Source organism: Choloepus didactylus, chromosome 1 (assembly GCF_015220235.1).
Source record: "Choloepus didactylus isolate mChoDid1 chromosome 1, mChoDid1.pri, whole genome shotgun sequence".
Taxonomy (NCBI): Eukaryota; Metazoa; Chordata; class Mammalia; order Pilosa; family Megalonychidae; genus Choloepus; species Choloepus didactylus.
In genome coordinates, this window is record NC_051307.1 from 115,977,577 (window position 1) to 115,990,635 (window position 13,059).

The 13,059-nt window shown below is 34.6% G+C and overlaps 1 protein-coding gene across 19 annotated transcripts in view; it reads left to right on the top strand.

The window, feature by feature from the left end:
* The window catches only part of TBL1XR1 (TBL1X receptor 1), a 201,728-nt gene that overhangs the window by 122,053 nt on the left and 66,616 nt on the right, over window positions 1-13,059 (top strand). For 7 of the 19 annotated variants that reach the window (XM_037840334.1, XM_037840349.1, XM_037840343.1 and 4 more), the window contains 2 exons: window positions 2,652-2,736; window positions 5,540-5,604. The exons of 8 other annotated variants lie outside the window; for them this stretch is intronic. The gene's annotated coding sequence lies outside the window, so the exon portion shown is untranslated. Of the gene's footprint in view, window positions 1-2,627; window positions 2,737-5,539; window positions 5,605-13,059 lie in introns of all 19 variants that reach the window. 4 more of the 19 variants (XM_037840383.1, XM_037840360.1, XM_037840352.1 and 1 more) reach the window with 3 other exon arrangements.

A 13,059-nucleotide genomic window follows, 5' to 3' on the forward strand; every position in this document is an offset into this window, starting at 1 on the left:
ATCAAAACAGAGCCCTATGGATGCTATGTGCGTATCCATCCTGATGTCTTGTTGTTTGCCATTAAGTATAAGGTTATTTTAATCAGCTCATTAGGATTGTAAATCAAAATACCAAAATTAAAATGGACAATACAATTTACTGTAAAGGAAAATTTTGTTTCACAGATTTCTATGTCAGGAACTCAAGGATGTCACAACATTTTAAGACTCTCCAAGAACAAATTTATTTCCCATCGAGACTGCTTTATTTTTGTGTTTGTTTCTACCAGCCAGAGAGAAATTTTATTAGTGATTCTTAATAATATGTTAGGTACTATGTATTACTAATATTAAATGTTCAAATCAATAAAGAATGGAATTGTGTATTGCTAAGTTATTTTATAATCACTTTTGGTAATGTGGCTTAAAACAAGCTTTAAAAAAGTTTTTTTTTCATTGAATGTTGCAGTGTACCATTAAAAGATATTCTGAATAGGTTTTTGATAAACTCTTGATTGTAGAGATACGTTTATTGGTTTTCATATCCTAGGAGTTTTAAGTTTTCCAGATAAGAACCTCAACATCAACATAAGCAAAACGTAAATATAATGTAGCTCAACTGATCTGTGAGCTTAAAACTCTAGTAGTTTAATTTATTAGATCTGGAGGAATAGCTAGGAACAGACAGTTAATTATTTAGAAAATAGCAGTTAGAATTTTTTTGAGGTTCCAGAGCCTTTCTGTTGTTTGTTACTAGTAGAAGCTTGATTTCCTTTAGTGTAGAAGACTTAAGCACAAAGATGTTCTTTTTTTTATGTTTCTGTCTCACTGAAAAAAACAAAACCACAGTCATTTTTTTCAGTTAGCCTCTTGCCAGAAGGAGAAGCCAGGCTTGATGTTGAGAGCTAAATAGAAAAAAATTGTTATGCATAGGGAAAATACACTCAAAACAAGGTATCACAAGCATAATTATTGTTTTGCTGTATATTGAAATTAAATACTTAGTTTAGTCATTTTTCTTGTCATCTTCCTTTTGAGTGTTGAGTTATTTAATCAGGTACAGATATGAGGCACATTATCACCTGAACTAATTACTAGCCCAAAGGTGATCTTGTACCGTTTTCTAGATTTACATAGGCAGCCTGTCTGGCTAAAGTGAATAGGTTTTTTCAGGACATAATATGGTCACTCGTTGCTAATCCAGTTTAGGCCATAATGCTACTGAGGCTGGTGTATTGTAAAATCCTTCCTGGCAGTTATAAAGTAATTGCTTTATGCAGTTCAAGATTTGTTTGGGTTTTTTTAATAACTTGAAACACAAAAGTGTAACTCAAGGACTTTCATTTTTCAGGTTGTCATAGTAAGTTCATGATTCACAAGGTTCAGTGGGACCGAAGTGTCATTTCCAACCCTCTTCCATTTCTGTTTCATTAATTAATTTTGCTTTTATGTAAGAGCAAGGAAAAAAACCCAAAACATTTCAGTGTAAAGGAAAGTAATGTGCTTATTGTGTTTATTCCTTTTAAAAATTTGTTTTTTGTTATTTTAATAACCATATTGTCAGACTTGAGAATTTTAGGGTAAACTAAAGCACTAATGCTTGACCACAAAAGCTGGATAAATGTGTTGGATTGGACAGAATACCACCACCACAATCACACAGAAACTTCTATGTCACTTAAATGTAAAGCTTTTGGAACTCCTTGGCTATTTAGTTTAGTTATTCAGCAGCCATTTTCAAGGACCCCACCCCCCACCCCCCACCAGTTAACCACATGTGATTCAGGTGAACTAAATCAGAGATGCAGAAATATTAATGCAGGTTTTCCTATTTTAATGATAGAAAGGTATGTCTGAGGAGAAGGGTGGTAGATAATTCCTTTATTTTGAGCAAGGTGAAATTGTATACAAATTATGTTTGAATTCTGTTTCTTATGCTAGAGCCTTAGGGGATTATATTTCATGATTTATGAAGGTTTGTTTTATATGATTCAACAGCTACTAAGTATTGGTCACTCTAGAAGGTAAAGTACAGTCTGCTTTTTAAGTACTTAAAATTTCATGGTGGTTGGAAAATCAACAATATAAATAGTAAAAGGTGATATAACAATGTTAACGTATAATAGATTATAAATTGCTTTTCCATATATTCCTACCTACCTGTGATACGTAGGTTGCATTTTTTTCTATTACATAGATCAACAAATTGGGGCTCAGGGAAGTTAAAATGAATTGTTTTAATGGTAATCATTTGAAAGAAAACTTCAATGTTTTGACTTCTAGACTAATAATCTTTTTACTATACTTCTGAGCACATAAAATATGCTTTAGAGGTACAGGAAGAAGATACTTAAACATCTTCAGTGTTGGGGTTTGAATAGGCTTCATAAAGAAGTAGCATTTGAAGAATAGAATTCCAACAATTGTAGTTGGAACAGAGAGCTAAAAAGCAGGAAAGTGGGCATTTGTGTATTGTTAGAATGATACAAGTATATTTACCTGAAGGATAGAGTACATTCAGGGAAGTACTGTATGACTAAATAGGTACTGTTGAGACCACAGAATAGAGAACATAAATGCCTGGCTGAAGGGTTCAGAGTGAATTTGGAAACTAATGGGTATTATAAACATATATGACATGATCACAGTTGTGTTTTCTGCCTGGGTGTCAGGTGATAGGAGCAGACTTAGGAGACCCGGAGGCTGACCATACAGGTGATAGGCACTGTGGAAAGGAAGATATGACTGCAAGAAGAGGTATGTTACAGGTGCACAGTAGAATCTTAAAAGATGCATGTATAAACTGAGACAGAAAATTGACTCCAACATAATATTAAAATTTGAAGCCTGGTGAATAGTATGATATCAGTATGGTAATAAGGAGGGCAAGAAGATAAACAAATTTGGGGTTTGGGTCATAAATTCTCTCTGTCGATGCTGAGTATGAGATTTTAAAAGGATATTTTGAAAGAACTGTGCATCAGTCAGCTGGAAATGAAGTGCTGGAGTGGGAAAGATTAGAGCATGTGTTATAAAGTGGCAAATAATGGGGGAAGGAGTAGGTTTCTAATTCTTCTAGAGTGGATGGGATTCTTAAATGGCAGAGTACAAAGAGAAGATCAGAGAACTGAAAAGAACAGAGCTGTACATATTAGAGCAGAGAGAAAAACCAGTGAGAGATGGGAGATAGGGCAGAGTCAGGAAGCCAATTGAGAGTTTAAATACTGTTTTCATTTTCAGTATTTTCAAATGCAGGGAATGAGAAAAAAGTGGTGCCAAGGAGTATGAAGATCTGTTGAATTTGGAGGTGTTTAGGGATTAGTGACCTCAAAGTTATTTAGAGCTGATAAGATTAAAAGCAAGACTTTGACAAACAACAAAAATCTTCGTTTTTCTTTGTACACGCACACATCTTCTTTTACTTAAATTTTACTTAAATGCATGAATATCATTATACTTTTTGTAGGGCATTATTTTTTCTGTGCCTTCCCCCTCCACATCGTTTGATTGTTTTTAATGATTGCATAGTATTCCATGGTATGAATATTCATAATCTATTTTGTTACTCCCCTTTTAATGGGCATTCACTTTATTTCCTTTTGTGTGTGTGTGTGTGTGTGTGTGTGTGTGTGTGTATGTTTTGCCATTAAAAGCAATGTTCCTAAAAAAAGCATGTTTGTATTTTTATTTTTTATTTATTTAGGTTGTAGGGTATATGTATGAGTTGAACCACATGACATTGTAAGTGTTCTGTTTTTACCAACAAATATGGCAAATTCTGATGGTTCTAATTTTAATTTTAATAGAAGTTGCTAGATTTTTTTTTCAAAAAAACTTCTTGGGTCCATGAACTGTTGTGTTACATGAGAATAACCCTTTCTTCACATTCTTGCCAAAAATAGGTATTATATATCTTTTTAAATTTTACTAGTTTAATGGGTATAATTTTGCTTCTTGTTACTGGCAACTAATAAATCTTTATGTACTTAGATTTCGCTGTCTCTTTTTGCATAATTTTTTAGTTTCCAGCTTTGGTTAAAAAGGTTTTTTGTATTCTCTAGATTGGACAGGTAGCATCCTATGTTTTCTTAATATATAATAAATTACATGTGGGTATACACACACACTAACATATGTACACAAATATATTTATTTATTTGAAATATTTAAGTATTAAATGTATCTGGAATTTACTGCTAAGGTAAAAGAAGTTTTATTTCCTTTCAAATGGATAATCCTGTTGTGTCACCACAATAATCCATCTGTTTTCCACTGAATTCAACCAGCACTTGGTCTATGTTAAGTAAGTCTCTCCTTCACTGCCTTTTGATACTCTTGTCTTGTGTTTTTAGTCATTTATTTTTCCGTATAACACCATTTGCAATTACAAAAACTATTCAAACTTTTTAATAGAAAATTGCATTAACATGATGTGTTAATTTCAAGAGAATTATTATTTATATGATGCTGTCTTCCCTTTCAAAATATGGTATGCCCTCCATTTGCTTGAATGTTCGTATCTTTTCATAGAATAATATACATACTAACAAATCCTGCGCCTTAAAGTTCTCTTAACATTTAATAGTATTATGCTTTTGTAAGTGGAAATTCCTCAATTACATGTATAGGTGCTTACTGCTGGAGCAGAGAAAAGCTATTGATTTTGGTAGCCACTTTATTAAATTCTCTATTAATAGCAAGAAATTTTGGCTAATGATATGATAGTATACCTAGAAGACCCAAGCGACTTTACAGTAGAGAAAATTAATTCTCTTTTATATCGGAGACTATTTCTCAGGGAGTCAGCACAAATTAATAATATGAAGGATTTTGAAGTGGATAAAAAGTCAAGACATTCCAGTAAGTTTTTACCACTGTAAAACGTGAAGTCACCTGAGATAGAGGGACTTTTGATGAGATGAGATTTTTAGGAAAGTTAAAATTTTTGAAAGATTAGGACGGAAAATTTGATATGGAAGTTAAAAATATAATGAAATGCCAAATGGTTCTGAGGGGGCAAGTGAATTTCAACACCATCAAGGTTTGGGGTTCATGTAAGTAATAGTGTTTAAATGAGAGTTGGCAAGCTGCTAGAGCAGGATGTCAGGGTTATAGCATTTGTTGCTGACATGTTGCTCAAGAGCTTCAAGCTAAAATTGGTGAGAGAAAGATAAAGTCCAGGAGGATGATACAAAATTGGAGGATATTAAGGATGAGTAACTTGAGGTGATTGTAAAAACCTCAGTTAGGAACTCAGTACATCATAGATTTAAGAAGTTCACAGTAAGAGAGTTACAGGATATAAAAATAAAATTTTGAAGTATGTGACATGATGCAGGCCATGGTTACCATGACCTGAGGAATTTGTGAAAATAGACATGCCTGCGCTATACTTCTGACTTGCTGAATTTAATTCAGATTGTTCAAGGTTGTCACCAAGTCTCTGTAGGGCAGTCTTCTGAAAAAGATGTCCCAGGTGATTTGAATACACTGTGCTAAGTAAGAACCACTAGTGGAATAGAAACTGAAGTGTGGACTTCTTTCTTTTTCCATATTCCAGTGTTTGGAAAAAGAGAACTGAGATGCAAGATATTGGAATTGAGATGGTGATTAATACGGGAACAGGTGAGAAGGAACATTGAGTTTTAATTATTGAAGATTAATTTTTGGTCCACATTGCTGACTAGTACAAGTGCTTTATTTGTTTTTCAACACACAGTGATTGAGTGCCTCCTGTGAACCAGGCAATATTCTAGGCACAAGTACAGTAATAAGAAGGATCAGGTGTCTACTCTCGTGGCTTGTGTTTTAGTGAACATAAGTAAATTGTCAGTCCTAGAGTATTTAATTGAGTTGGCACAGTGTTTGAAAAATCTCATCTATCTCACAAATTTTATGATCTAGTTTTATTTAGTATAGTGGTCTGTTTAAATAAAAAATGAATTTTGAAATGAATGATTTCTTTTGTTGCAGTTTCCTCTAACTGCTTTTTGTTTTAAGTACTGCTCTGGGAGCTTCCTTTACCACTTCTGTGAGAAGGGACAAAAAAAACTGGGTGAATCCACTTTTACTAGTTCTAGTGGTCTTGAGTTTCAATGCAGTATGCTACTTAAACACAGAATTGGTGAAAGGGAAATAATTTCAGACTCCTGCTTACTGGCTGTTTTTGTTTGCTAAAGCTGCTGAAATGCAATTCACCAGGAATGGGTTGGTTTTTACAATGAGAATTTATTAACTTAAAATTTACAGTTCTTAGGCTGTGAAAATGTCCCAATGAAGGCATCAACAGGATGATACCTGGACTCTGTAGAAAGGCCGCTGGCATCTGGGACACCTCTGTCACATGGGAAGGCACATGGCTGGTGTCTTCTGGTCCTTCGCTCCCGGGTTCCGTTGCTTTCAGCTTCTGATTCCAGTGGCTTTCTAAGCATCTGTGGGTCTTCTCTTAGCGCCTCCAGGGCTTTTCTCTCTCAGCTCTCTCTGGGTGTTTGTCTCTGTGAGGACTCCAATAAAGGATTAAGACCCACCCTGAATTGGATGGGTTACATCTCAATAGAAACAACCTAATTAAAAGGTCCCACCCACAATAGGTCTGCCCCCCACAGGAATGGATTAAAAGAACACGGTCTTTTCTGGGGTACATAATAATGTCAAACCAGCACACTGGCCCTGTGTAGATTAAAACCTTTTCTATCAAGTAACCAGAAACAGAATGGGAGGGTAGAGGTCCTCTTTATTTCATCTTCCTTCTTGCCCCATTTCTCCCCAACCCTAATCTTTTTAAATTTTGAAAACATGTCAAGTGCTCTGTACAGATCTCCATTTTTCAGTTTCCGTGCTTTAAGTTTTGCGTAATGTTCATTCCTAATGCTCTAGGCTGTCGCTTTTGGTTTTTTTATTTTATTTTTTTTTAAGAAAATGATTGATTCTTACACTTACATGTAAATATTTTTAGGTTTTAAGTAATTTGGGCAACGTAGTACAGGAAGAAAAGATCTCTTGTTCCCTTCAGTTCAAAGCCTATGATTTTGGATATATTTTATGTATTATGAATTCTGTCAATTAACAGTTATTTAATATTAGCAGGCCCAAAGAAAATAGTACTTCTGCCTGATTTGTATTATACTTATTATAATTATAACTTGCATTCTGGGCATTTAGGTAGAGAACCCATAAAATGCTGAGGCATCTTGTAAGTAGAATAATAATAGGTGTGACCTGTGGGAACAATTTTAGTCTTAAAAGTTTGTAAAAGACTCACTTCAAATTCTTATTGTTTCTCATTTATGTATATTTTACAGTTTATTTTATTATAAAATCAGGTATTTAATCTGAGGCTGAATGTTTTAAGTTCATGATCCAAACAGAGCTTCATATGTTTTTGAAAGAATAGTTCTTTTTCCTTTTATTTGTTTAGGGAATTGTGCAAGAAAATATAGACTTTTTTTGTTACGTAATTGAGATAAAAGCAAAGAGTAAACATTTGATTACCATAAGGTATTCATGGGGATTCATTATCCTAACGTGAAAGCTTTATTAATTCCTTAATAATCTTGGAGTGAATTGAACTGATTCTGAAATTAATGTTGATGGGTATGGGCATTATCCTCTTTTCTCTAAATGCCTTTCCTTCCTGATTTTTCCTGTCCAAGGTAAGACAAGGATGCGAACAATAAGAAAAGCAATATCTTCATTGCTCTGCCTTAGGATTTTGTTTCTTCAAAACTATACTTAACACTTAGTGAGAATGTGTACCATGTGAGGAAAGAGGACTATTATAATACCATTCATTAAAGAACAGTAAAATGATCAGCAATTTGACAGGAAATGGCATGTCTATAATAAAACCCCTGGAAAATGTCTGGGTGAACTCACAGCTATCATCTTCTCTGGAGTTGTTTACTTTGCAGAGAAAACGGTAAGGCCCAGGATTTTGTATCCCAGTCAGGATCTTAGTCTTTAAATGAAGTAAGGATTAGAAGACGAGGATACATTTTGAGTATGAAATAACATTGTATTCTCTATATTCTTTACCCTTACCCCTAAAGCTTCCCCCAACCCTTACTATTCAGAGAGAGAAAGGATTAGGTTTCAAGTATTCCGGAGGTCCAGAAAAGATAAAAGTCCTAAGAGAAAGTGGAAAAGGTAAAGGGGATTTAAATTTCTGCTTTCTCCCAAATGACATGTTCAGATGGTTAAAGTCTAAATGAGGTCTGTATACTGCTTTTGGTTCTAAATTTCTTAAGTCTCTTCCATTTATTTTAAGAGGAAATTGATTCACTTGTCCTGTAGAATTTCTCATATTCAGGATTTGGCTGGTGACATCCTCATAGTATTGTTTAACATATTCTATTCTCTTCCTGTGATTTCTGTAAAGCTGTTGTTTGAAGCTTGATTTAATTCACATTTAGTTCTCGTTGGTCATGAATTGTGAATTCTTTTTCTTCTTTTTGCATCGCATCATGAGGCATATAAATCATCTGGTTGTCTCTCCTTCAGTGATGTTGATATTGATTAGTGAGTTTAGGTGTTGTCAGCCTAATCCATCTATTACAAAGTTCCGTATCAGATTTTTCCCCCAATGGGTTTACCACGCATTCATGATTGTTGCCTAGATCCGTTATTCAGAGAGATAGCAGAATGACTATTTTCTAACTATAGCTTTACTTCTGCATTGGTTAGCTGGAATTCTATTAAGGACTCTCCCCAATCCAGTTTTGGGATATCCTGAAACACAATTTTTATAGGAAAGAAAGAGTACATGCGTGTTTCAGGTACCATTCTTTAGACTGAGTTGGTGGTGCCTTAGTAACCTATCTCCAGGTGACTCACCACTGATGTGGATTTTTAATAATCTTATGGATTAAAAGCTATGTTTGAGGTGTTTTAATCCACTGCAGTATTGTTTCTTGTTTTACTCAAGTTGGTTCATCTTTGGCTCATGGGTGTCTATTCAAGTTGACTGCTGTCTCCTTTTGACGTGACAGCCGTGGTTTTTGATAGTTTCTTTGCTTTCTTGCATGATATGTTTCAGGCTTCCTGTTTCACCCCAGAAGTTGGCCATTTCTCCAAGGATTCCTGGGTCCTTTTAGTTGGAAATACTTATTTAGAGACTACAGTCTAGGTGGGATGCAGCTTATTACTACTGAGTTGTCATTAATTGCTTCTAGGCTATGTTTAGAACTAGGCAATACATATTTTATGAATTTTGAGAATATATTAATATATTAAGACAATTTTATTTTTTGTTCAGTTCACATTAATTTAATAAAATTAAAATAATCAGATTTATTTACCATCAAGAAAAATTGATCTCTATGAAATGTGACATAGTCATCCTCTCGTTTCTCAAGCTCACTAGCATATTGCTCTTTATCCCGTAGCTGTATAAGTATTTTACGGCACCTTGAGTATATTACAATACCGTAAAGACAAGATGGAAAAAAGGTTTTTATTTCTTTTGTATTTGTATATATTTTTTCTTTCTCAAAATCTTGGTTTGTAATGAATTTAACATAATTTCTTATTTTTATCCATATTTATAAAAAGTTTCAAATTAATACTAATAAAACTAATAAGACTACTGAAAATTTAATATCTCTTGGTGGTTCTTTTTGGATACTGTTTTAAAGTGTTTTAGTTATCTTTATGATAACTACTTCATTGGTTTACAGTAATAAAGGTTTCATTTTCATTCACTCTACATGTAGGTAATGTGGTTTGGCTGTGGCTCTGGTCCGTGTGTCTTCTCATTTGGGGATCCAGGCTGTTGGAACAGCCTCATATAGGACATGCTCATTCTTGTGGCAGAAGGGAAGAGCAAGACAGCTGGCAGGCACTTGAATGCCTCTGACAGCTTGTGATTTGAACAAGATAATTCATATCTATTAAGCTTTTGTTGGCCAAAATATGTCACATAGTCAAGTCCATAGTTGTTGGGTCAGGATGAATTGTGAGCATTAATACATTCGACCACATAAAGTCACTAACACTGATTGTTTTCTTTATGGTTATGTCACCATAGTTACTAAAGTTAGTGTTCTGTTTGTTTTGTTTTGTTTTTAGGGGATTATCAGACAACCAGCTAGAGAGTTAGATGAAGGCCAGGGAGACAAACTTTTGTTAACCCTTGTCTGCTTCTGCCATCTACACCATAGGAGGAGTAAAATGGTGACATCTGTATTTACCAGTCATGGGCTTTTTAAACTTAGTTCCCTGGTAGTAGTAGTGTAGTCCAGTTGGCTTGATTATAGGTGTGTAGGAAGGAATTTAAGCTGTAAATATAGCTTGCTTTATTGGGAGGGACTTGATTGACAGGAAAAGAATCTTGGTCTTTGCTAGAGAAGTGCCTTGCAACAAAAATTCGGAAGTGAAGGCAAAGAGAAGAAACCATAGCTTGAAAATAGCTTAATTTTTTAAACTTTGTTGTTTAATAATGGGATAGTCTAGCTTTTGAGGGCATGCAAGAGGATGGATGCTCTGTTTCGACTGGGACTCTCACCTTCAAATCTGTTGTCTTTCCCAGCTTTGAAAAGTTACAGAGGATTCTGGAATTCTACATTAAACCTCATGATGCTAAGTAACGTAGATTAGTAGGGAGGTTTTGGAAATTAGGACATATGGATTTTGAGAGAGGACTTCATAGTCTGAAGTGTTCTTTTTCTTAAATCATCACCTTTTGCACAGATTATCAGAATGCTTTTAATTGACTAAACCAGGAATTCCCAAACTTTACTGTGTAGTGTATTCACCTGGGAATCTTTTAAAAATAATGAAGCCTGGCTTTGGTTTAACTGGTATTGGGAACTACAAGGGTGACAGGATTTAAAAACTCCTTGGATGATACTAAATGTAGCAAATTTTGAAGCTGGGCTAAAACCTTCCAGCTTGGTCAATCTCCCACCTCCCACTATACATCCAGTTCTCTGTTCGTTTGGCTTTTATCAGCCTCTAGCTAACTTTCCACTCCCAACTCATTTGTGCTTTGTTGTATTTTATTCTTTTCTGTTCTTGCCAGCCTGGCTAGATGTGTGATTGTATTCATCTTCATATATAATGAATTATATGCAGAGTTGTTCTAAGATGTCTATTTGTGTTAAAACACCAAACAAATTTTAAAAATTTCTAAGTCATCTGTACAGAGTCTGCTTTTGGTGAATGAATTATATTAGTGTTGCTGCACATAAATGAAAAACTAACTTTTATTTTCATTGAAATAGGACTTTTTTCATGAAGTATACAAGTAGTATATTTATTCAACTCATTATTGGTTGTCCTCCTGTAATATTGAATTAGAAATGATAAAACTGAAGGAAATGAAAATGTTCACTTTTTCAGACATTTCTTTCTTGTATTCAGGCCTCGCACTTTATACATCACTTTTTCTACATTGTTAACTCACAAACTGAGTGACATCTGATATCTATGGATGTATTCTTTTCCATGAGAAATTTAAAATGATGTTTTTTTTTGCCATGTGGTAGTCTAAAAACAAAATTAATATAAGCACATTTTGGATCATCTAGGTGACTACTTGTAACAAAGTAGAACTATTGTGTTTATTTTGATCCTTTTGTTGGCAGTAGATATCAAGCTCTTTGTTATTTGATATGTAAAACTGTTTTGATTTTATAGTTTTTAAGGGCTGTAATATAAGGATTATGCCTAGTTTTATATTTATACAAATTTTGGTAATGTTATAAAAAATACGTGTGTTTCTTTTAGAAGGTACTTAATATTACTCAGGTTTGAGCAACATTGAATTAAGGGAATGTATTTATGCCTTTGTTGTAATATAAGTAAGTTCCTTGGAAAGCAGAACATTAAACCGTTATTATTCATTACCATTTCATTATATAAAGTTGTCATCTACTTGGCCTTAAGGGATGAAACGTATTTGTTGGTGGTAAGGGTTGAGGAGTTAGTATAGAACACCTGGTGTACAAGTACTGCTTGAAAAGGGCACTAGGCTAGGTTTGGTGAGGGCAGGGGTGGCACAGAGGTGGGGTTCAGGAGAAGTAGAGAGGAGGGAGTTAGCAGGGCAGAGTGTTATCTGTGGAGTAGTGCTAAATATTAGGGTGGTTGGTAGGAGGACCAGTCTGAGGAAAGGAATCATAAAAAATTTCATGTTTGCTGCTCACCTAGCCCTCTTTTTTGTTTCTCACTTAGCTAACAGACTGAGCACATGTTTGAATCAGTTCCATGGTGCTAAAGTCCTGCGTTATTTGTTGCCATGTATATGAGAAGAAGGCACTAATGACTCATTGTCATTGCTGCTTGTCTTGAATGCTTTCTCTTTGGGTTATAAAGGCTGCAAGAGAGGAACCAGCTTCATGCTTTAGTTATTGGGAAGGTATTGCAGCTGTTTGGAACCCTACCACTTAACGAAAGTGATGATGCTGGGTTGAAAAACTATCCATGCAGGTCATAGCAAATCCACAGCAGACAAGAAATGAGCTCTTTATTAGCTTCCTTAGGAAGTGTGCTGGATGGCAGTGCTTCTTTACCATAACTTCTACATCTTTTCTGCAGCTCTTTATGGTAGGATTGGGTAGGACATGGGATTCAATGTGGAATTTAGCTGCAAAGATGAAGCTTTAGGATATCATTCTTTATATTAATGGGTTTTTATATTGTTCAATATTCAGGGCCTAGAACAGTGCCTGGCATTTAATAACTCTCAGTAAATATTTGTTGAATGAATGATAGAGAAACTAATTTCAGGAAAATTATCATTTGGGTGTATCTAGAAAGAAGTCCACTTAGATGCAGTGTCAATAAGATTGACAATTTTCATACCTCTGAAAGGTTTTAGAGTTCATAGAATACAAATGTTTATGGCTTTTAGGTAACTTTTTGTTTTTTTTTTAAGTATATATTTATGTGATACTTAATGTGTATTCTACATGAACACAACGGAGACCAAACTAAAGATTTAGGACATGTTAAGATCTGAACAGTACTGTGGCCTAAGGACACTATTTCCATATTTCCCCAGGAAAACTTTTAACTTTGCCAAAAAGGTTAGTGCCAAGACAGAACTGAACTCTGTGTTCAGAGTGTGGGGGAAAAATTGTCAAC